The sequence below is a fragment of the Saimiri boliviensis genome, chromosome 19, assembly GCF_048565385.1.
Source record: "Saimiri boliviensis isolate mSaiBol1 chromosome 19, mSaiBol1.pri, whole genome shotgun sequence".
Lineage (NCBI taxonomy): Eukaryota > Metazoa > Chordata > Mammalia > Primates > Cebidae > Saimiri > Saimiri boliviensis.
Window position 1 is genome coordinate 18,301,167 of NC_133467.1, and position 24,188 is coordinate 18,325,354.

The 24,188-nt window shown below is 47.4% G+C and overlaps 1 long non-coding RNA gene across 2 annotated transcripts; it reads left to right on the forward strand.

The window, feature by feature from the left end:
- The first annotated feature begins 4,662 nt into the window (after window positions 1-4,662).
- LOC141582149 (uncharacterized) lies at window positions 4,663-24,188 on the forward strand. Of its 2 annotated transcripts, XR_012514988.1 has the most exons (4): window positions 4,663-6,411; window positions 6,915-7,027; window positions 17,237-17,392; window positions 20,733-24,188. It is a non-coding gene; the product is annotated as an uncharacterized LOC141582149 (long non-coding RNA). The 2 variants fall into 2 exon arrangements; XR_012514987.1 differs by having other exon boundaries at window positions 17,237-24,188.

Sequence of the window (24,188 nt, forward strand, 5' to 3'; positions counted from 1 at the left end):
GCCAGCAGCTGCCCGATGCTCCATCATGACTTTGACGTCAATGTAGCTATGTTTCTATGAATGAATGCACAAGAGGTGTCACATGATGCTGAGAGGGAAAATGGCCCGACGGGACAGCCCGTCTGCAGCTCTACACCAACACATGCCCTTGTCGCATCTTCTTTTCAGTGGAGGTCCAAGGCCTGTTCTTACTAAAAAGTTAAGGCTGCATGCAAGCCAGGAAGTGGTCTTCATGTTCCAGATCTGCCTGGCTTTGCCCTTTCTAGCTGTGTGATCTTAATTCTCTATGCCTTGGGTCCCTTATCTCTGAAGTGGGGATGGTAATAGCATTGACCTCATGGGGTTATTGTGCGAGCATTAAATGAATGCATGTGGGTAAAACAGGTCAGTGCCTGGCCCATTGAAGACCTGGAAAGTACCAGGTGTTAGCTGTGATTGTGCTCTGTACACAATCCCTCTGTGGTTTGGTGCATTTGTTATCCTCTCTGAGCCATAGCCGCTGCTGTACATGTGTAAACACTTTCTACAGAATTTGGGAAATGCAGCCTGGGTGGCTTCCTGGGAAACATAGATTAGGAATGGATGCCCCAGGGAGGTAAGGTTGACAGGTGTAGCAAAGAAAACTACAGGGAGCCCAGTTACATTTTAATTTCAGATAAATAGCAAATGCTTTCTTTGCTATAGCTATTTCCCATTCAATATAGTATTTGGAACATAAACTTAAAAAATTAATAACTGAAATTCAAATTTCACCAGATGTCCTATATTTATTCTGGCAACCCTACTGGGAGGGTGTCATCAAGGCATTGCCCTCTGACCTGGTAGCCTACAACCTGCTGAAGTGGTAGGGCAGGACAGCAGCCAGGGTTTGAAACCAACGGACCATTCCAGAACCCCTAAGTCATGCCTTCTGTGACTTCAGACCTTGTCATGGCTCTTCACAGTGTCTGTGCAGCATTGCATGGTGCTCATGCCCTGGCAGGCATGCAGAAGAAACTGTGTTGACTTGATTGAATGAAGGAAGGAAGGAAGGGAGGAATGAAGTTATTGTGGGTCTGAAGGCTGTGGAGTATGATTGGAGGGGCATCAAGAGGCTCCATTCCTCAACATTTGTTACCATGCTTCCCCGAGGTCTGAAGACTTTCCCATGAGACAGCCATCCCTTAGAGCTAAGGAATTTGTCCACTGGAGCCTCCATTAAAGCAGAGTAGGCGTGGGAGGGGCCGTTCTCAGTGCCAGCAGCCCTTCCCATATTGGCAGGCTCTGTGAGTTACACCGGGTGTGTGTAGGTAGGGACACTCAGGGCTCCGGGGTCAGGATGCCTGGATTTGCATCCCAGCTCCATTCACTGAAATAGACATTGATTTCTCCCTATGTTTTCCCCATCTCCCATTTCAGTCTGGCAGCCTCGCAAGTTGGTCAAAGGCAACTATTCTCCATGTCTTGATGCAGGACTAGACACATTGAAGAGCTTATGCCGAATGCCATGAAGGGTAGTGAGAAAGAGAGAGATTGAGAGAGAGAGAGTGATGTTTCCCCAGAATGGGTTGGGACAGCGAGGATCTGGGAGCTATCTGCTGAAAGCAAACTGGGGAGATAGCAAGGCTTAGAGGAGACACCTGGCTACTTTCTGAAGGTTCCAGGCCCTAGGAGTTGTGTAGGGCTGGAAGGACATCGAGGGCAGGACGGTGGCGTCTCAATAGTAGATAGGACAGACAGATCAACGACCAGGGTTCCTGAGTGCTTTGAGCCGGGGACCGTGGGAAATGCTCTCTTAGAGGTATTCATTCATCCTTACAGTAGTGGCTTCTGTTTCCCCTTGAGAAGCGGAGGGGCGGAGAGTTTGACTTCAGAACCACCAGGAGGTCTTCTTTGAAGCCTCAGCTTGCATTAGATCTCGGGTGAGAGATTTTATGGTGACAGAGGGTAAATTTCTCTCAAGCTGGAGAAGATGAAGATTTATATTTGTATTTGAGTCAACTCAAAGGAAAACAAACAAACAAACAAACAAACAAACAAAAAACAAAAAAAAAAAGAAATGTGATATTTGGGTTTTCACCTGAAGTCTGGAGTCCCTGTACACCTTCATTATGGGGATTGGTTCGTTGGACTCTGTGCTTCAGCCTGACCAGCTCAGGCCCATTGAGACAGAGGGATGCGCAGGCATCGGACTGTTCCTTAGGGAGCGGCTGGGAGGGGTTCTGCTCGATTTACCTCTTGGCAGTCATGAGAGCCTCCCTGGGGGAGGAGGGGGCTGGGAGAGAGTGGCAGGGGCTTTCCGTGCGAGCGCTGAGTCTGAGCCCTGGGCCCCACGCTGCCCCGCGCGTCTGAGCACAGTATCTCCGAAGGCCGCTAGGGGCGGTGTCAGCCTGCGCTCCCCGGGGCCGGCCTCGCCGTCGGCCGCCTGAGAAGCCCCAGGAGCCTTCCCAAACAGGCAGATGCTGGTACCTGGCGGTTCCCGTTCGGTGTGTCGGGGGCAGGGCGCTAGGAATCGGTATTTTCTTTCTTTTTTTTTTTTTTCTTCTTCTTTTTTTTTTTTATTGCATTTTAGGTTTTGGGGTACATGTGATGAACATGCAAGATTGTTGCATAGGTACACACATGGCAGTGTGCTTTGCTGCCTTCCGTCCCCTCACCTGTATCTGTCATTTCTCCCCATGCTATCTCTTCCCACCTCCCCACCCCCGCCCCTCCCCCATTTCCCCCCAACAGACCCCAGTGTGTAGTGCTCCCCTTCCTGTGTCCATGTGTTCTCATTGTTCAACACCCGCCTATGAGCGAGAATATACGGTGTTTGATTTTCTGCTCTTGTGTCAGTTTGCTGAGAATGATGGTTTCCAGTTTCATCCATGTCCCTATAAAGGACGTGAACTCATCGTTTTTGATGGCTGCATAATATTCCATGGTGTATATGTACCACATTTTCCCTATCCAGTCTATCATCGTTGGGCATTTGGGTTGGTTCCAGGTCTTTGCTATTGTAAACAGTGCTGCAATGAACATTCGTGTGCACGTGTCCTTGTAGTAGAATGATTTATAATCCTTTGGATATATACCCAGTAATGGGATTGCTGGGTCAAATGGGATTTCTATTTTTAGGTCCTTGAGGAATCGCCACACTGTCTTCCACAATGGTTGAATTAATTTACATTCCCACCAACAGTGTAAAAGTGTTCCTATTTCTCCACATCCTCTCCAGCATCTGTTGTTTCCCGATTTTTTAATGATCGCCATTCTAACTGGTGTGAGATGGTATCTCAATGTGGTTTTGATTTGCATTTCTCTGATGACCAGACCTAATACCATAAAAACCTTAGAAGAAAATCTAGGCAAAACCATTCAGGACATAGGTGTAGGCAAGGACTTCATGACCAAAACGCCAAAAGCAATGGCAACAAAAGCCAAAATAGACAAATGGGACCTAATCAAACTCCACAGCTTCTGCACGGCAAAAGAAACAGTCAGTAGAGTGAATCAGCAACCAACAGAATGGGAAAAAATTTTTGCAGTCTACCCATCTGACAAGGGGCTGATATCAAGAATTTACAAAGAACTAAAGCAGATCTACAAGAAAAAAACAAACAAGCCCATTCAAAAATGGGCAAAGGATATGAACAGATACTTTACAAAAGAAGACATACAGGAGGCCAACAAACATATGAAAAAATGCTCATCATCACTGGTCATCAGAGAAATGCAAATCAAAACCACATTGGAATCGGTATTTTCACAGGCACCTCCAGTCGGCTGTGATGGGCAGTCAGGTTTGGGAACCACTGATCCAGACGTCCCTTCTGCCCACTTCAGCATCCTCCCTGGCCTCCCGAGGCGCGGCCCCAGACCGCAGCTCATTCACCCTCGCTGGAACACGCCTTGCTGTCGGTGGTTGAGAATGCCTGACAGTTTTCTTCTTCCACTGAGCCAAAGGCTCGCCTCCCGCTGCCGTCCTCTGACCCACATCCTCAAATAGTGCTGTGCCGGGCCTGCGTTCTCCAGCATCTCGTGGGTCACCTCTCCCTGCCTGCTGCCCTCGGGGCGGCTTTCCTCCTGGAGGCACAAGTCTCCTGGACCGCCCGCCCTGCGCCTGTTCGCTGGACGCGTCTGCTGACGCCTCTGTAAATGCACAGCCACGCTGGAGCCTTACCCTCCAAGAGACGTTTGATGGGGAGAGGAGGCACAGAACCCCCTTTCTCCCTGGGAAGCCGCTGCCTTTCCAGTGGGACCTATGTAGGTCTAAGAGCTGATCATAAGGGAAAGTTAAGTGCAGAATAGTCCTCTCCTCATTTTCACACTAGCCCGATTCCACAACTCTTCTTACTTAAAAAAAAAAAAAAAAAAAAAAAAAAAAATTCGACCTGGCATGGTGACTCATGCCTGTAATCCCAGCACTTTGGGAGACCCAGGTGGGCAGATCACCTGAGGCCAGGAGTTCGAGACCAGCCTGGCTAACACAGGGAAACCTCATCTTTATTCTACTAAAAATACAAAAATTAGCTGGGTGTGGTGATGTGCACCTGTAATGCCAGCTACTCAGGAGCTGAGCCCTAAGAATGGCTCTTGAACCCGGGAGACAGAGGTTGTAGTGAGCCAAGATGGTGTCACTGCACTCCATCCTGGGAGATAGAGTTTTTTCTCAAAAAAAAAAAAAAATTACCTTAACATATTTATTCAATATACATACTCATATTTATAAGAGTACGTATACTGTTTCATATTCTGCCATTTTCATAAAATACTGTTTTCCCACATCTCTGCATGGTCTTCCTATTTCCATCATAATGGCGGCACAGCACCACATCCTGTGGCCTGGGTTGAAGACTCTGTCTTCCACCAGTTCTGCTGGTACCCTGACGTGCCATTGTTCCTCTCCATGAGCTGATCCCATTCCCATGGGCCTGGCACGCTTGTCCGTCATTTTGTTTTGTCCTCTAGCCCTTATACTAGATATAAGCATACTCTATCCCTGCCATTTGGGGTGTAGATAGGCTAACACTCCCTTTATGGCACTGTCCATGGCGGGTTGGGGGGGTGCTGCAAAACAAAATAGCTATTTTAGCTGTTACCTGTTACACCACTCTTTGCTAATAACCACCATCATTTATAAAGCTGGGTTACTACGGGCCAGTCTGAGGTTGGGCATTTGTTGTAACTTATCCCAGGCAATTCTGAAGGCAACCCTATGAGATATCCATACACCAGTCCATATTACAGATGAGGAAACTGAAGCTCAGAAAAGTTAACCAAGTTATCCAAGACTACACAGCATTTACAGGACAGAGAGGGATTTAGGTGCGGGTCTGGGGCACTGCTAACTCTGCTTATGACACTCTCTTACGTTTCAGGAAATGTGATCTGGCTCACTGTGTATTTGAGCCCCTGCAGAATAAGCCTCAATGTAATAAAGTTGTAGCAAGCCTTACAGATTTTGTATTTCTTCAACCCAGCCCTCGTGATAGGCTTTTTCTATCTTATGTTGGATGAAAAACATGCCCTCTCAACCCACTGTGCAGACTGAGAAATTGATGCACAGGAGGCCACTAGGCCAGAGAAAAGTGGGGGATTAGAACTCAGACCACATAGTGTCAGAGAGCAGGTGGAAGGCCAAGAGGGGAGAATGGAGTCATCAGGGAGACGCCTGTGGTACGCAGGTGTGTCTGCAGTTCAGCTCCTGTGAGGTCCTGGCACCAGGGTCAAACCGCCTCCCGTCAGTACCTTCTCATTCCACCTTTCAGGAATACCTTTTGCCCAGGCTCTGCAGCCAAACATTGCTCTTAGCGTGGACCCCGCTCACATAGCCCTCTTCCCTGGCCTCTCCTGACCATTTCTGCCCCACAGCCATCACGCACTCCTCTGAACTCCTCTGCAATTCCAATTTCAATAATTTATTTGGCAATTAATCATATCTTGCCTTGTGACATGTCTTCTATTCCATGTTGAGCTGTTATTTAGAAGTGCAGTTGTTTAACTTCCCATGAGCAGCATATGCTGCCTGCTAATCTAGACGAGTTTTTTGTTGTTTCTTTCCTGGCAGTCAATCAAACCAGGGGGAGCAATTCGAGGCCCACATTGGTGGGGGTAGGGAGTGGGCAGAGATCCCCCTTCAGGAGGCCATGGAGCGGGCAGCCAAGAACCCTCTGACAGTAGCCCCCTAGAAAGCAAGGCAGCCCACCACACTCCTCAGCCTCCTTTTTTCCTGATTCCCCAGTTACGAAACAGCTCTGGATACAAACAATCTCAGGAATTTTCCATGCTTTTGTACAGTCTCCTTGACTGGATTAGATTTCCTGTGGGCAAGGACCATTCATTCTATTTTCAGTTAGGCTGCCGAACATGATGAGGCAAATTCTGAAATGAGGGAGAGAAGCCTGAGATTTGAGCCCCAGCTCTGCCACTTATTACCTGTAAGCCCAGGTAAGTCATTGGACTTTTCTCAGCCTCAGTTTTCTCATTTCTAAAAAGGGAGAAAATACCCATCTCATGAAAGTGTTATGAGAATCATGGAAAAAGTGCCTATATTCACCCTCTATGTGTATTCTAAGCACCTTGCACACATCAATTCCTTTAATACTCATGTTCATTCGGGGTAGATTCTATTATTATTTCCATTTTACACAAAGAGATTATTAACAAGTGAAGAGCAAAAGACTTGGGGGGGTGTGCTCTAGGGGACACTAGAAGGCCTACCAAGAACAATGGCGAGGGGTGAGTTTCACGCCCGTGGGGTGTCCAGGTGTGGGTGGAGGGAGATGGGTGGAAGGGGAGGTAGATAGAAGCAGGCACTGGGCAGGGCGTGGCCCCTGAGTGCTCCCAGAACTTCCCAGGCTTTAGGCCTGAGATACAGAGGGGAGGGGGGAGTGAGAGTGAGGACTGTTCCAGGCTTCAGTGAATTCCAAGATCAATGTATTTGCTTGCAGTGAACTCGACCTGGGAGGAGAGGAGCAATCCCAAGGCAGTTGCAGATGTCTCTGAAGAGTGAAAATGAGGAAACATGTCCAGAGGGTTTTATTCATCCCCATCCCTCCTAAAGGTGAGGACTATAACTCCAGCCTGGGGAGGAATCATAACTCTTTTAGCATAATGAGTGTGGGAGCTGCCCTGACAAGAAGTCTTCTTTTCCCTGAAACAGATCCCATTGTTTGCAGATATACTCAGGACACATAGCCCAGCTGGAGGTCCACTTCCCGGTCCCTGGCACTAATCCTCCTCTCAGGATAGGTACTGCCCCTTCTCCTCTCCCAAATGCAGCAGCCTGGCCAGAAAAACAGACAGGGACTGATCCGACACACCAGGTGCTGCTCAGGAGCAGCTGGGGTCTCAGGAGAGGAAGACAAGGGGTTAAAAGGAAGAGGGCAGGGAGAGGGTCTGGGGACATGGCCAAGTGTAGGCTCAAGAATTCTGGACCTCTAGCTGGGTGCAATGGCAGCTACCTATAATCCCAGCTATTTGGGATCCCTTGAGGCCAATAGCCTGAGACCAACTTGGGCGAGACCCTGTCTCAGTAACAACAACAAAATAATAATAATAATAATTCTGGACCAAAAGGGCTTGGAAACAACTGGTTAGCCTAGGAAAGCTGTTTCTGACCCCTGCACCTTTGGGGTTCAGTACTATAACCACTAGCCACAGGTGGCTTTGAGCACCTGAAATGGGATTTTTCCTGAGATGTGCTGTAAGTATAAAATGCACACCAGATTTCAAAAACTTGGTATGAGCCAACAGAATGTAAAATATCTCATTATTAATATTTTATATTGATTACATATTAAAGTTATAGTTAGAATAATATTGGGTTAGATAAACATTATTATTAAAATTCCTTTTACCTGTTTTTTGAAATGTTTTTCCTGCTTAAACTAGAAACTAAAATTACAAACATGGCTCTCATTATGTATATATATATATATATTTTTTTTTATTGCATTTTAGGTTTTGGGGTACATGTGAAGAACATGCAAGATTGTTGCATAAGTACACACATGGCAGTGTGGTTTGCTGCCTTCCGTCCCCTCACCTGTATCTGTCATTTCTCCCCATGCCATCTCTTCCCACCTCCCCACCCCCCCGTCCCTCCCCCATTTCCCCCCAACGGACCCCAGTGTGTAGTGCTCCCCTCCCTGTGTCCATGTGTTCTCATTGTTCAACACCCGCCTATGAGTGAGAATATATGGTGTTTGATTTTCTGCTCTTGTGTCAGTTTGCTGAGAATGATGGTTTCCAGTTTCATCCATGTCCCTACAAAGGACGTGAACTCATCGTTTTTGATGGCTGTGTAATATTCCATGGAGTATATGTACCACATTTTCCTTATCCAGTCTATCATCGTTGGGCATTTGGGTTGGTTCCAGGTCTTTGCTAATGTAAACAGTGCTGCAATGAACATTCGTGTGCATGTGTCCTTGTAGTAGAATGATTTATAATCCTTTGGATATATACCCAGTAATGGGATTGCTGGGTCAAAGGGGATTTCTATTTTTAGGTCCTTGAGGAGTCACCACACTGTCTTCCACAATGGTTGAATTAATTTACATTCCCACCAACAGTGTAAAAGTGTTCCTATTTCTCCACATCCTCTCCAGCATCTGTTGTTTCCAGATTTTTTAATGATCGCCATTCTAACTGGTGTAAGATGGTATCTCAATGTGGTTTTGATTTGCATTTCTCTGATGACCAGTGATGATGAGCATTTTTTTTTTTTTTTTTTTTTTCTGAGACGGAGTTTCGCTCTTGTTACCCAGGCTGGAGTGCAATGGCGCGATCTCGGCTCACCGCAACCTCCGCCTCCTGGGTTCAGGCAATTCTCCTTCCTGAGCTTCCTGAGTAGCTGGGATTACAGGCACACACCACCATGCCCAGCTAATTTTTTGCATTTTTAGTAGAGACAGGGTTTCACCATATTGACCAGGATGGTCTCGATCTCTTGACCTCGTGATCCACCCGCCTCGGCCTCCCAAAGTGCTGGGATTATAGGCTTGAGCCACCGCGCCCGGCCGATGAGCATTTTTTCATATGTTTGTTGGCCTCCTGTATGTCTTCTTTTGTAAAGTATCTGTTCATATCCTTCGCCCATTTTTGAATGGGCTTGTTTGTTTTTTTCTTGTAGATCTGCTTTAGTTCTTTGTAAATTCTGGATATCAGCCCCTTGTCAGATGGGTAGACTGCAAAAATTTTTTCCCATTCTGTTGGTTGCCAATTCACTCTACTGACTGTTTCTTTTGCCGTGCAGAAGCTGTGGAGTTTGATTAGGTCCCATTTGTCTATTTTGGCTTTTGTTGCCATTGCTTTTGGCGTTTTGGTCATGAAGTCCTTGCCTACACCTATGTCCTGAATGGTTTTGCCTAGATTTTCTTCTAGGGTTTTTATGGTGTTAGGTCTGATGTTTAAGTCTTTAATCCATCTGGAGTTCATTTTGGTGTAAGGTGTCAGGAAGGTGTCCTGTTTCTGCTTTCTGCACATGGCTAGCCAGTTTTCCCAACACCATTTATTAAACAGGGAATCCTTTCCCCATTGCTTGTTTTTGTCGGGTTTGTCGAAGATCAGATGGTTGTGGGTATGTTGTATTTCCTCTGAGACCTCTGTTCTGTTCCATTGGTCTATATCTCTGTTTTGGTACCAGTACCGTGCTGTTTTGATTACTGTAGCCTTGTAGCATAGTTTGAAGTCCGGTAGTGTGATGCCTCCTGCTTTGTTCTTTTTGCTTAGAATTTACTTGGCTATGCAGGCTCTCTTTTCGTTCCATCTGAAGTTTAAGGTGTTTTTTTCCAGTTCTGTGAAGAAGGTCATTGGTAGCTTGATGGGAATAGCATTGAATCTGTAAATTACTTTGGGCAGTATGGCCATTTTCACAATGTTGATTCTTCCTAACCATGAACATGGAATGTTTCTCCATCTGTTTGTATCCTCTCTTATTTCGTTGAGCAATGGCTTGTAGTTCTCCTTGAAGAGGTCCTTTACGTTCCTTGTTAGTTGTATTCCTAGGTATTTTATTATCTTTGTAGCAATTGTGAATGGCAGTTCGTTCTTGATTTGGCTCTCTTGAAGTCTATTACTGGTGTATAGGAATGCTTGTGATTTTTGCATGTTGATTTTGTATCCTGAGACTTTGCTGAAGTTGTTTATCAGTTTCAGGAGATTTTGGGCTGAGATGATGGGGTCTTCCAGATACACAATCATGTCATCTGCAAATAGAGACAATTTGATTTCCTCCTTTCCAATTTGGATACCCTTTATTTCTTTTTCTTGCCTGATTGCTCTGGCTAGAACTTCCAGTACTATGTTGAATAGGAGTGGTGAGAGAGGGCATCCTTGTCTACTACCAGATTTCAAAGGGAATGCTTCCAGTTTTTGCCCATTCAGTATGATATTGGCTGTTGGTTTGTAGTAAATAGCTTTTATTGTTTTGAGATACGTTCTGTCAATACCTAGTTTATTGAGGGTTTTTAGCATAAAGGTGTTGAATTTTGTCAAAAGCCTTCTCTTCATCAATTGAGATAATCATGTGGTTTTTGTCTTTGGTTCCATTTTTGTGGTGAATTACATTTATGGACTTGCGTATGTTGAACCAGCCTTGCATCCCTGGGATGAATCCTACTTGATCATGGTGGATGAGCTTTTTGATATGCTGTTGCAATCGGTTTGCCAGTATTTTATTGAAGATTTTTGCATCTATGTTCATCATGGATATTGGCCTGAAATTTTCTTTTCTTGTTGAGTCTCTGCCGGGTTTCGGTATCAGGATGGTGTTTGTCTCGTAAAATGATTTGGGAAGGATTCCCTCTTTTTGGATTGTCTGGAATAGTTTCAGAAGGAATGGTATCAGCTCCTCTTTGTATGTCTGGTAGAATTCAGCTGTGAACCCATCTGGACCTGGGCGTTTTTTGGGTGGTAGGCTCTTTATTGCTGCCTCGACTTCAGACCATGTTATTGGTCTATTCAGGGTTTCGGCTTCTTCCAGGTTTAGGCTTGGGAGGATGCAGGTGTCCAGGAATTTATCCATTTCTTCCAGGTATACTAGTTTATGTGCATAGAGTTGTTTGTAATAATCTCTGATGATGGTTTGGATTTCTGTGGAATCTGTGGTGATATCCCCTTTATCGTTTTTTATTGCATCAATTTGGTTATTCTCTTTTTTCTTTTTTATTAATCTGGCTAGTGGTCTGTCTATTTTGTTGATCTTTTCAAAGAACCAGCTCCTGGATTTATTGATTTTTTGAAGAGTTTTTTGTGTCTCTATTTCCTTCAGTTCTGCTCTGATCTTAGTTATTTCCTGTCTTCTGCTAGGTTTTGAGTTTTTTTGATCTTGCTCCTCTAGCTCTTTCAATTTTGATGATAGGGTGTCAATTTTAGATCTCTCCTTTCTTCTCATGTGGGCACTCATTGCTATATGTTTTCCTCTAGAGACTGCTTTAAATGTGTCCCAGAGATTCTGGTATGTTGTGTCTTCGTTCTCATTGGTTTCAAAGAACATCTTTATTTCTGCCTTCATTTCATTGTTTATCCAGTCAACATTCAAGAGCAAGTTGTTCAGTTTCCATGAAGCTGTGGGGTTCTGAGTTAGTTTCTGCATTCTGAGTTCTAACTCGATTGCACTGTGGTCTGAGAGACCGTTTGTTATGATTTCTGTTCTTTTGCATTTGCTGAGGAGTGATTTATTGCCAATTATGTGGTCAATTTTAGAGTAGGTGTGATGTGGTGCTGAGAAGAATGTATATTCTGTGGATTTGGGGTGGAGAGTTCTGTAAATGTCTATTAGGTTTGCTTGTTCCAGGTCTGAGTTCAGGTCCTGGATATCCTTGTTGATTTTCTGTCTAGTTGATCTGTCTAATATTGACAATGGGGTGTTAAAGTCTCCCACTATTATTGTGTGGGAGTCTAAGTCTCTTTGTAAGTCATTAAGAACTTGCCTTATGTATCTGGGTGCTCCTGTATTGGGTGCGTATATATTTAGGATTGTTAGCTCTTCTTGTTGCAGCGATCCTTTTACCATTATGTAATGTCCTTCTTTGTCTCTTTTGATCTTTGTTGCTTTAAAGTCTATTTTATCAGAGATGAGAATTGCAACTCCTGCTTTTTTTTGCTCTCCATTTGCTTGGTAGATCTTCCTCCATCCCTTTATTTTGAGCCTTTGTGTATCCTTGCATGTAAGATGGGTTTCCTGGATACAGCACACTGATGGGTTTTGGCTTTTTATCCAATTTGCCAGTCTGTGTCTTTTGATTGGGGCATTTAGTCCATTGACATTTAGGGATAGTACTGTTATGTGTGAATTTGATACTGTCATTTTGATGCTACCTGGCTGTTTTGTTGGTTAGTTGATGCAGCTGGCTCTCATTATATTTTTATTGCGCAGCATGGCTCAGCCCTTTCGGTGCCCAGATGGTTACAGGCTGAGGGGAAGGCATTTTATTGTAGACTCTACCCCCTCCCCTACCCTTCTGAGTGGGATCACAGGAATCCCAGGACCCCTAGAGCATGGCCTTGACCCACAGGGAGAGAACAGTGGGAGAGAAACAGGGAATGAGTAAGGAAATGAGGCCAAAAAGGATGACTCTGGTTCTTGGGTCTATCTGGTTGGTTAATTGCAGAATCCAAAAGCACTATTCTAGAAAGAGATGAGGGAAATACAGTAGCTCACAGTCAGATGAAAGTGCGTGAAGCTGAGGCATCTTAAATGAGCATCTGTAGGAAGTGATCAAAAAGCACTACTATACAGCCTGGGGGTCCTCAGTGAGGAAGAAGCCTCTCTACTGGAAGGCAGGGTCTAGAGAGAGCCAGGATGCTGGAATCAGAGGGAAAGAAGAGAAGAGGGACTCATATTTGTTCAAGAGCCCCTTTTATTCATTTAAACCTCAGAAGACAATCATGTTTGGTGCTACGGCCCCCAATTGTACATGAGGAAAACTGAGGCTTAGACAGCCCAAGCAACTTGTCCAAGGTTAAGAACCGTGACCTCCCAGAAGATGAGCTGTTTGCTGGGCTCTGCTCCTTGCTTACTGTGTGGCTGAGGTGGAGACAGGCTCAGAACAGTTCTGCGCTCTGCTTCAGAACGTGCAGAACTGTTCTGAGCCTGTCTCCACCTCTCAACAGGCTATTGTGAAGACCAGATAAGATGAATCATGGAAAACTCTTCGTAAATGGGAACTGTAATGCCTTCGTGTCAGCTCACAAAAGATGCTCACCATGCTGACGGACTGTTCCTAATGTAGATCTCTAGCCTGGCCATCTCCACTTGGATCTTTAACAGAGGCATCTTCTTAAACTCAATGCACCCAGAATTAAACTCTTGATAGTCCCCTCCAAACCTGCTCCACATTCTAAGTTGCCAAATCCATAGAAATATGTTTGACACTTTTTTTTTTGAGACGGAGTTTCGCTCTTGTTACCCAGGCTGGAGTGCAATGGCGCGGTCTTGGCTCACCGCAACCTCTTCCTCCTGGGTTCAAGCAATTCTCCTGCCTCAGCCTCCTGAGTAGCTGGGACTATAGGCATGCGCCACCATGCCCAGCTAATTTTTTGTGTTTTTAGTAGAGACAGGGTTTCACCATGTTGACCAGGAAAGTCTTGATCTCTTGACCTCGTGATCCACCAGCCTCAGCCTCCCAAAGTGCTGGGATTACAGGTGTGAGCCACCACGCCTGGCTGTTTGACTCTATTTTTAAGTGCACCTCTATATCTAAGCCACCAGCAAATCTTATTGGCTCCTACTTTCAAAATATATTCAGAATCCAAGTGCCACTACTACCGTCATCTGAGCCACGACCCACTCTCCCCTGGCCCTCTGGCCAAGCCTCCCAATTCGTCTTCCTGCTCCCACCCTTGCCCCCATACAGTCAATACTCCTCCTGGCAGCCAGAGTAACCTTTTTAAAAATAAGTCTGATCACAAGCCTCCTTAAACAATCCAGTGGCCCCCACTGCACTCAGAGTAACAGCCAAAGTCATTGTGTCAGCCCACAGACCTGCAGAATCTGACCTCTCACCTCCTCCCCTCCCTCCCCTCCTGCCCTCACTCAGATTCAGGACCCACCCTTGCTGCTTCTCACTATAGCAGCGCCTGCCTGCCTCAAAACCTTTGCACTTGCTGCTCTTGCTTCCTGGGCTGCTCTGCCCCCAGAGGCCTGTGTGGCTTGGCTTGAGCTTTCACCTCCTTCACCACCAACTCCTGTTCCAGGACTCCCTAGCCTCTGTCTGCTTTATTTTCCTTCAGAAAACTTGCAACTGCCAATATATTTCGTAACTTACTTGTTTAACCCCTCTGCAATTCCTCTACTCCCTCAAAATATTTAAGAATTTTGTCTTTGTCTCTGATTTTTAGAACAATGTCTAGAATACAGTAGGCTTTTAGAAAATGCTTGGTGAATGAATGAATGAATGAATGTGGAATGTTTGACTGGGTCACCTTACCTCCACCCCCACTCCAGACCTGCTAGGGGGTAAAAGAAGACCCTGCAGTCCCAGGAAGTGGGTAGGCTACAGTGGAGACTCAGCACTTTGTTGCTTAAACCCAGAGGCCTTTTCCTCTCATTCTTTATCATGAAAACACATCTCTCCCCTTCCAGCACAGTCTTTTCAAAATCAGTAAAATAGAGCCTGTCTCTGGCTCTCTGTAAAAGCCCCATTGCTTTGCCATGTCTCCCTCGAGGCAGGACAGGTCTGTACCCTTGGTTGAGGCTGGAGATTCAGCAGACCAGGGATGTGTTCCTGTTTCAGGTGGAGCAGGGAGCAGAGGTGTCTGCCCTCTGGCAGGCGCCGTCGGAGCTGCTGTGTCTGCATGGGAGGGCTCTGGAGAGGATGGCTTGGGAAAGGCAGCAGAGGCGACTGCTCACAGTCCTCACAGGACCGCTCAGGGAGAAAGGTGCAGGCAGGTGGGGCAGGGGGACGATGAGGTATCTCCCTCAGACAGGTAAGGAGGCAATAAATTGGGACCATCTGTGCCATTATTAGACATTCTAAGTAGAGCTAAGCTCCCAGAACAAAGAAAACAGCCCTTCAGAGGGAGTGAGGGAGAAAGAGAGAAAGAGAGAGAGAGAGAGAGAGAAAGAGAGAGAGAGAGAGAGAGAGAGAGAGAAAAGCAAACCACAAACACAACAGCCAGTGATCTCCTCACGCACATACACCCCTCATCTAATCATAAAGACATATTCCAAACAGGTTCCAGAGCTGTCCTTGGGAGGGGTGTTTGAAATATATACATATCCCTGATACATCCCTGAAATGTTAACTGTCATATCTCCCAGGAAATGGCTCTGCCTAAGCAGACTTTCCTGGACTCTCATTTCATGAATGCTGAAAACAGAATTTTTATGAGACAAAGCCAAACAGAACCCATGACAATTGTTCTTGAAATCACTTTCCGTTCTCTTCCCCAGTATTCTCCCTCCCCCACACCGTCGTCCCCACACCAGCCACACCTCCCTCGCTCCCCAGGTCCCCAGAGACCACCCATGGCTCTTCTGGAGGCTCAGCTGTTGTTGTTTTTGTTTCGTGGTGGTGCCAGGCACATAAGGAGAGACAAGCAAATGTGGGGACAGACCCAACCTTGGGGATAGTGGCGAAAGATAGACATTAGAGCCCAAAGAGCTGTGATCGGGAAGGCCTAGTGCCTCCAGGGCTGGTGAGCTTGTCACTCAACCCTTCTATCCTCAGTCTTCTCATCTGCATGATGGAATAATGGCGATCCCTGCCCATGGCTCTGGTGAGGATTTGAGGAGGTAATGGATGTAAAATAGGTAGCATGTCATTAGGTCCTTGAGGAGGGCTTTGAGGACCATTTTCTTGCTGAATTTGGAGGCAACCTCAGAAGGCTTCCCCACCAGCCTCTTGTACCTGGGCTGCATTGCCCTAGGATCACCGCTATTCTCGTCTTTAAAATGTTTTATTTCTCCCAACTTCTTGACAAAAAAAAAAAAAAGGTGGGCTTGAATTAGGTAAGAAAGGAGAGAGAAGGGAATGAAATGAAGGAGTTTGGTGCAGCTGACAGGGAAGAAAGGGACAGAAAACAGACATGTATTAAGAGGTTTCTCTGTGTGAGACACTCGGTGAGATACTTTATGAAATTTCACCCAACTCACTCAACCTCCCTGCAGGAGGCGGGTACTCTCAGCCTGTCTTATAGAAGGGAAGCCAAGGCTCAAAGTTGAAATACCTTGCCTAGAATTATGGTGCTGGGACTGAATCCAGATGTATCTCCTCTTGGCCCTTCTCTCATATCTGCACAGGAGGGTTGACACATTTGGGTTCTAGTCCCTCCTCTTCCACTGATTTGCTGTGTAACCTCAGGCGAATTATCTCATGTCTCTGGACTTTTGTTCTCTCACCTGTACAATGAGCAGTATGGACCAGAGGATCCCAGTAATAGGGCTTAATCATGAGGCAGATTGTGTTATTGTCAAGATGTTTGAAGAAAAATTGTACCTCCTGTCCTACTGACAGCAGGCTTGCCTGTGACTTGCTTTAGCTAATACAATGTGAACGGAAGTGACATAGACTTGGTTCAAGCAGAAGCTTGAGGATTGATCCCATTGGCTCTTCCTCCATCAGATGGGGACTTCTCGGTTCTGGGATTAAGAGGATGTGGAACAGGCTTTGCCCACCTGCCATGCACATGAATATGAGCAAGAAATAGCTCTTGGCTATTGTAAGCCTCTAAGATTTGGGGTCACTTGTTACCATTGCTGAACTTAGCTTAGGTTGACTGGGACAATGATTTTGCGAGAAAAGGGGAAGGAGGAAAGGGAGGATAATGCCCCAAGAAATGAACCACCTGGGAAGAAAATGGCTCACTGAGCTACCTGAATATCTGAAGTCCTATGAATTTTCCAAACAGGGTGTCCAAAGAACGCAGGCAGTTTGAGAGCACAGGGGCAGCGGCGGGAACTCAGAGGGTAGTGGTGGTGGTGAGGAGCACTAACATCTGAGGACAAGGGAGCACTGTGGCAAGAAGTTTGGGAGTCAGCAGATCACACATGAGATGAGTACAGAGAGAAATATGGGATATAAGTACTTAGGAAGATTTTGCAAGATGTTTCTTTTGCTTCTAACAGAAAACAATGTTTGTAGGTTAGGAGAGACTCTTAAAGCTCATTTAGGACAGTACTCTTCGCTGACGGGCGAGAGAATTGAGGATCTGAGAAGGTAGACACCTGATTGAATTGAAGGTCGCACTGCAAGTTAGCATCAGGGTTGGGACTTGGGCTCAGGCTTAAGGAAGGCTAATGTTGCACCTTTCTGTTTCTCTTTAGTGAGAAGAGTAAAACCGTTTTGGAAGAATGAGCAGGTTGTTTGGTTTGAGGGACGGCAAGCAAGGTGGGCACTGGGGCCTTCTGGGGAAAAAAGCCGGTGAAGTTCCTCAAGTCATGGAAAAACAGGCGAGGGAGACAGGCACCCGGCAATGGTGGGTAAGTGAGCCTGAGGTTTAGCCAGAGGCGTGGGCTTCCTGGTAAGGGAAAGGAGGCTACCAATACACGGCGTTCAGCGTCCTCTGCTGAGGCCTCACGTGCCAGGCTTTGTGTTTCCCACTTGCTGTACCTTATCTCATGCCAGTCCTACTGTGCACCTTTCTAAGTCCCATTTAACATGTGAGTCAATAGAGGATCAGGAAAGTTAAACAATTTGCCAAGATCTCACAGTTTATCAGTGACAGAGGTGGGATGTGAACCACGTCAGTGTGACTCCGAAGTTCCCGCTTAGGGAAGGAGGCGGAGAGCAGGTGGAAGCAGAGGAAATAGTTGCTTAGGGCGGGGCCTCCTCGGCCCCTGTCGCCCTGACTCAGTGTGGTTGCCAGAGCTTTCTGCCAGCGGTTTACCAAGCGAGGGCCCCTGGAGCTCACAAGCCCATGGCCAGGCCTGCTTGGGGACCCTTTTGTCACATTAGCTTGCATTGCCAACTCTCCCCAGTGGTGTCCTCCCCGCTTGTACCAGCCAAGGAACGAGTCAAGGTTGCCAGTATGTTCTTGGCTGCCTGGATTTCTGCATCTCCTGGGCCACCTTCTCGTGACGAACCCCAGCCTGCAGATCACCGGTCCAGGAGTTCTAGAGGGAGGGCCTGGGCAGAGAGAGGGCTCCACAGGACCTGGCTGTGGCCCAAATACACGTTTGTGGCTGGGCATTTCCTCCCAACGAATAAATAAACAATCATTATTTTTCTCTGGCCAAATGGAAGCTGGCCTCAGAGCGCTCAGCACAAGAGCAATAATAGGGGCTTATCGACAGACAGGGAGGACTTAATAGGCCACAGACCGATGAGGATCGAGATGGATGAAGGCTGCGCTATCGATTGCCAGATCCCCTCCAGCTCTCCCAGAGGGCCCCCTGCCCCCTGTTCTGTCTCGTGGGCACGCAATTAGCTGGACTGTGGGGAGGGCTGTGCCCATCCACCCAAATTCCAAGGGGAGGGAGCATATTTGTAATTGGAAGAAACATAATAGACTATCAAAAGTACGTGACTTTAGCTACAAAACTTGGTACATAAGTCATGGTTCTATTTTCCTTCTACACCAATATAAAAATAGCAGAGTTTTCATCAAGATAGAAAGCAAGACTACCACAAAAATAGTTCCCTCATTCTTATCCCTTTATAGGCAGAGTCAAATAGTGGGAAGGAAACTCCCTCTGGTCAGGTTGAGCTCAGGGTCCCTGAAGCCCCTATTACCGGAAGCTGGGGCAAAAGAAGGAAGGTAACCACTGATGGGCTGTGTCCACAGTACGTGGCCAGAGAACAGAATGACAGTGCACCAGGAACCGAGGAGGCCAGCCCAGCCCTGTGGATTTAGGACCACTGGATCCCTGAGGGTCCACAACACCCTTAAAGTTGTGGACAACGTATTATATGAGTGGTCCATAGCATTGATGAGATTGGCAGAGGGGTGAGCACACACAAAGTACCTGGATCTTGTGCACCACTCTCCCCTTTTCTGGCATAGAGTGGGGGCTCCTGTTGGTCCTTGTGAGCACAGCTGTGAGAAGAGGCCCCTGCATCTCACTTGCCCTCACCTTCTTTTGGCATCCAGTGCCAGTGAGCAGCTCCGGGCCCTGTTTCTTGAACGCAGGAGCATGTTGTGCTGAACTGATGAGCCTGTGGAGTCTGCCGGGCCCTGACCTCCTGCTCCTCCTCGGGAGACGACCCCAGCCCCACCCATTCGCAATCCCCAGCACACGTAAAGGGACTGGCCTTGCAAGAGCAGCTCCTCCCTGCCAGTGTGACCTCATTTAGGGTGCATCGGGGTGCCACATGAGTGGCCCAGGCCTCATTCTCACTGTGGACAGGATAGGCAGGGTGGCCTTCAGGCAGTGTTCCTGCCTAACGAACTGCCTAGTGGCTTTGATGATGCTGAGGATTAATTGGTCTCCACTCAGGCCTCCTTGAGGGAATCACATGCTGGGTTTAAGTAGGACTTTCTGGAGTCTTCAGAGGAGAGTCACTGGATGATTGGGGTATGGGGACATCTGGAAATGGTCCCAGGGTGAAGTAAAGAAGCTGGAATTAGCCCGAAGAAGGGGGATGGCAGGGTGCTGAATAGATGAGGGTTTTCTAGAGTATGATTGACTGCCACTGGCCAGATGTGTCTTCTGCCACGAAAGCTTTGAGTTTGACAATAAAGTTTGGAAGCCAGGAATTCCTGAGGGAGATGTTTGCTTCTAGGCAGGGTCAAGGAGGTGACTTGCAGTCACCATTTGGGGGCCACCGTTACCCAGGTGAGAGTAGCACTGTACTAGAACTGTGTGTGTGCAGGCCTGGTGGCCTGGGGCATGGACAGGGTGACCCCTTAAGGCTTCTGTCGGTCCACGAGTGAGCTTTCCTGCTGGACTCAGGGGTCAGGTGGCAGCTGTGGGTGTGGTCCCTGGTAACAGATATGAGGGTTGCTACATAGTATGAGGTCAGCGTGTGGCAGCTGCAGGAGCCGAGAAAGCCAGGACAAGCCCAGGCCCTTTCATGGGGAGAATAGGAGGAATGAGTTCAAAGCATGAAGCTACGCATATGCTACACATCTTCAGCTGAACTGAGGATCCAGGGACAGGAGAAGTAGGGAGCCAGGACCTGCTAGGATTGGAGCTGACTGTGGAAGAGGCTAGTTTTGCTGAAGGCCTCCTGGTGATAATAGGCAAAGTAGAGGAACAAGCCAGCTTTGGGAGCTGGGAGGCCTGAGCTCTCACCCAGCCTGGCCACTTCATAGTTCTGTGGCTTTGGGCATGCTGCTTCTCCTTCCAGAGCCTCAGTTCCTTAGCTACAAAGTGAGGGGAACTACTATGTCATTGAGGGGAATGTAAAGCCTATAGCACTATGTCTGTTATTCAGGAAGCACTTAATAAAGGACAAGACGCTGAGGTCAAGACACCCTTCTTCCATCATGGTCTTCTTAGACCTCAAACATGCCACTTCCCAGTGTCCTGGGTCAGTGCCTGCATCCGTTATCCTCGGGGCAAAAGCAGATTGGCTGGGTCATCACACACCCATAGGGGAGCAGTGAGGCCAGGAAGGCAGAGGGGAAAGGTGGTCTGGTGCTAACTCGAATTGGGTAGATGTCGGAAAGGAGATGTGACTCACAGCATCTGAGTTGGTGGAATAAGGCGATGCTGTATCAGGGACCTGAGTTTGGCCTTATGCTGGGATTTTTTTTTTTCCTGATGATAGAAATGGTTATTAGATTTAGGTCTATTCAGCTGTACTCTGTTGGCTAATCCTGATTTTGTTGTCAGCACCAGCAATGCCACCATCTAACATATGTCTCTTCTCCCTCAGGCCTGGGTGGGGTGGGACCCCCTCCGGAGAGGTGTATGAGCCTCCCTAGAGCTTACCCAGCTGGACGCCTGTTCCTTGATGAGAACCCACATGGTGTAGACCTCTGGCTTCTTCATGGTTCACTCTGTGGCTGGTGGCATTGGATTTGCATCAAGGTGGTCTCGAGGATGGTCTTCTGAAGGTACTTAGGTTGTCTTGGGTCCTGGAAAATGGGTAACACCCGGATCTATTTTTTTTTCCTGTGGTTATAGACCCTCTCAGCACAACCTCTGTGGCTTTCAAAGCTTTTGCCTTGGTTTCAGTTTTGGGAAGGGTTGGGGCTTCCTTTTTGCTTTCAGCGCCATATTCACAGAAGGGAGCGTCTATCTGACGGCCTGGTGTAGCAGCGCCATCAGGAGCTGGTCTTCAGGGGAGAAAATGTACTGCAAAGGCTGAAGAGACTTCCATGGAAACAGGAGCGGAAGGGAGACGGCTTCACGATACTGTTTGAGACCCTGTTCCCCTGGCCCAGCCCGCACCTAAAGTGATAGAAAGGAGTCTGCAGGGGAAACAGAAGTTGCTGTTTTCCAGGAAGCTCCGAGAGGAGGAGGCAAAAGCATCCTCAAAGGCATCACTTCGCGGCAGTGATCAGCAAGGCCCTGTGCTCCACTGGCTTCAGTTGGTTGACAATGGAGGGAGGTGTGTGACAGCATGAGAAGGCACTGCACAAGCTCCTGTGAGACTTCGCAGGGGCCTCCAAAATACACCAACGAAAGACTTTGTGAAAGAAAGGGTCCGGGGAGGCTGCCAGTGAAGGCGGAGCCCCAGCCAGTGAATCCCAGATGACTGCAGGGAATGCGGCCCCGCTGGTGCCACCCGCTTGTGAGTGCTGGGGATCTCCAAGGGGCATGTCACATTAAGGTCCTCTCTCTGTTTCACATCAAGACCAAATGAGACCCAATGGCCATGCCAGGGGAGAAGCCAATTCGTGACTTTCTTTGTAGCCTATACTAGGGAAGTTCATTAACTGGTCACTTCTATTTTTAGGCTGTGCTTCGATCCCTGCCATTAATTGTCATGAATGAGTTATAAAGGTGGTTGAAATTGACAGTTCTGATGGTTTGTCCCAGAGAACCAAGCCACAGACAACACTTAGATTTGTAGACTCTTCTGAGTTAGACCAACAGTTCTCCTTGCCCTGACCCAGAGTCCTCCTCATGGCTCTTTGCCTGGAGGTATCACCAGTAGAATCCTTGCCCCACCTCCTTGCCTGCTCCAGATTGCACCAATGGCTCACTCCATCCAGAGTGCTTTTCTGGCTAGACATCCCCCTGCCAACCTCTTACCAAAACCTGAGATCTAATATATGATTCAAGAAACAGACAAAGAGGCCTGGAGGCTGGTCAAGGATCAGTCATCTTTCCTGATGCCAGTCCCCACCTAGACTCTTGCCCTCATTCCTGGAATCCACCTGGGATCCTTGGCAGGTGATCCGCTCCAGTGTGCATCAGCTTTCTCTGATAGGGAATGACAGACTGCTGGTGGCGTCAAGAACAACCACTCACATCAGGCATCAACAAAAGCACACACTGAACATTTAAGCTTTGGGGACCAAATTACAAATAAAAGAATAATTAGCACATTTCTAATTGCTCTTTCCTGCTGTGAGCAACAGGCAGAGACATAAAGTACCTATACGTACATATAAGCCTCACTCTGAAGCAGGAGAAGGGAGGCTTCTCCCTCCAGGAGCCAGCAGAGCACCCCATGTTTATAAATCAAGTCAGGAAAAAAGGAAAGAGCTGTGACCAAATCTAACCGACTTAACATTTCCAGCATGTCTCTCTTTGTGGTTATTGTCTTATCAAAGATTTATATCTGTCTCATAAGTACCTTTAAATCCTTAGTCTCTTGTGAGGCCTAAACCCAGGAATTGACATTCTTTAATGTAAATAGAAAATATTACAGAATGAGTTGAGGTCGGGTTTTTAAAAAAATTGCTTTCTTGACTTTTAACCCTGCAGTCTTGCTGACTATTTAATTCTACTTGCAGTTGCTCAGGACTAAGCCTCTGATTTCTTCACTATGACACTGGGATTTAAATACAAACCATTCACCACTCCGAATAGCGGCTCAGGTCAGGTCTGCCGATCACAGGTCGCAAAGCAGACCCCAGAGTTACTAAGAGGGTGAAAGATGGGTCAGTGACAGTCACATGGATGTGGGCAGTCCCTGGGGAATCTGCAAATGAAACCTATTCACAACTCTAGTTTCTGGATCTTTCCCAGGGAAAGAGTTAGTAACTGGTATTGGGTCCCCAGGCCAGTCCCTCGGAACGTATTAAAGCCACAGTGTCTTCAGGCTAGTTCTGCTGTGGCTCTGTATATGGAACAGTGATACTGTGCCTGCCGTTTTAGAAGCAGGCTGAGGGTCTGGCTGAGGTCACAGAGCTCTACCCATGAGGACGGCTCTAGGGGTTTTACCTGGAGAACAAGGCCCATCCCACACCCTGGCTTTTACACCTGTGGTGTGGTGCTGGACTCCAGTGGGTGGAAACTGAGTGTTGGGTTGGTGTGTGGCAGAGATGTGGGGCTGGAGGGAGGAGGAGGATGAGGGGACAGGGGACTGTGGAGATGGGATGAGGCAGGGGAAGTGAGGACCATTTACCTTCCTGTTCGCTTTAGTTTTTCCCTCCTTATCCCACACTCCCTTGCCCCTTCTCCCTCCCTTTCTCTCTGGCCTCCTCCCCCTCCTGCAGTTGCTGACCCTGCCTTTGCGAGGCTGGGGGAAGGAAAGGCATCAGGGAGGGAGGGGTCTGGAGGGAATGAGGAGGATCCCCAGAATGGCGGTGGCCCTCCACTGCCAGCTTACAGGGAACCATCCAGAATGTGCAGAATGAGGCCCAGGCCTGGAGTGGCGGTTGCTAGAAACTCATAGCAAACCTTTTAGGCTGATAAGACAGATACAGAGAGAGAGTGTGTGTATGTGTGTGTGTACAGGCATAATCAGTTCCATCATAGACAAACTCACCCAAGGTGACCTTCAATATGGAGCTCTCCCAGCACATTAAAAACATCACTCACACAGTAGACGTTCAATTTGCACACCTGTTTGCAGAGAGACTGCACAAAGTGAGAAACACCAACAGACAAGAGAACTGAAGAAATAACATCTGTTTCTTTGCTTTTCTGGGAATTCCCTCCCCATCACCCCTTTTCTCTTCAAGCTCCATTTTTCTAAATAGTAAGGGATTCAGATTTCTATGCCTCACTGGAGTATTGCCTGTAGACTCTGAGCTCCCCGAGGGCCGGACTCTGTCTGCCTTGACACTGTCCGTCCAGTGTCCGGGACATTGCCTAGCCTCGAGTGGGAGCTCAGAAAGTAGTTAATGAAGACTGAAATCATTTCCCTTTCATCTCACCTTGTCTTCTTCCCTCCCTGCCCCTGACCCCAGTCCTGCAGCCCCCCAGCCCCCCA